We start from the raw sequence: 1,183 nt of genomic DNA on the forward strand, positions 1-1,183 counted from the left end.
ACCAGACATGGTTTCACTTCTTTGAGAGCTTCAGCCATATCTGAGCCTGAGCAGGCCTGAGACCAAATAATAGATATAAGAACAGGCAAATAATTGATGGTAGATAAATGATAGATGGTAGATTGATGATGAAGATGATAGATAGACAAATATATGATAGATGATAGATAGATAGGTAGGTAGATAGATAGATAGATAGATAGATAGATAGATAGATAGATAGGTGATAGATAGATAGGTAGATGTTAGATAAATAGATAACGGATTATAGATAGATGGACAGACTTAAGTGGAGAACTTCTGAGAAGTAGAGAGGAACTTTTAGCCATGTCTCAAACAATACAACAATTAAAGATTGTGATCTACCAGAACAAGGAGCAACTGATTCTGAACTTGTGCCTTGTGACTGCCCTGAGGGAAAGGGAAAACCGTGGACCTTTAACCAATTATGTAGACTGGCAAGATGAACTAGATTACATAGAAATTTGAACACACAGCTGTTTTTCCCTACTGGAAGTAGAAGGGGGTCGGGGGTGGAGAGTGTAAGAAGCTGATTTGGGCCACAGAGGCAGGTTGAAATCTCCCGCACTGTTGCTGTGCTTAGAAGACACACAGTGTTACCAGAGAGAGGAGCCAGAAATAAATATAATGTAGGTTTTCTTCTCAATTCACTTGAAAGATTTTAATCATGATTTAAGTCAAGCACAGAAGGGCTATAATTTTCTTTCCACAGGACTAGAAGATGATTACTGACTCTAGAGATTCAGAATGCGATGGAAAGACAGTGATATCTTTCTCAGCCTCTAGGTGTTTGATGAGTAATGTCCTTTCAGAGGTAGAAGCCTGCATTACATGCAAGGCCAGCAGCCCCCTCTAGATATTCACTGCAATTTGAAGAGGTGTAGGGCCGGAGGCTAAATTTGCTTTTCCTACAGTATTTAAGGGCTAGAGAGAGAGTCTCAGCTCTTAATTAACTTTTTGGGAAATCTATTCTCCTGAAATAGGGGCAAAGCATAAGAAAACCAGAAGTCCAATTAATAATCGAATTAACATAATCAATGTCATTCTTCATGCCTTTTCTGGAAAGTGAAACCCTCCCCTGTAGAAAGTAATGTCATCTCCAGTTACTATGAAGGTTTTAATTACATGTAAAAAGCCAGAATATATTAAAAAAAATAAGAAA

Source organism: Pteropus vampyrus, unplaced genomic scaffold (genome assembly GCF_000151845.1).
Source record: "Pteropus vampyrus isolate Shadow unplaced genomic scaffold, Pvam_2.0 Scaffold506, whole genome shotgun sequence".
Lineage (NCBI taxonomy): Eukaryota > Metazoa > Chordata > Mammalia > Chiroptera > Pteropodidae > Pteropus > Pteropus vampyrus.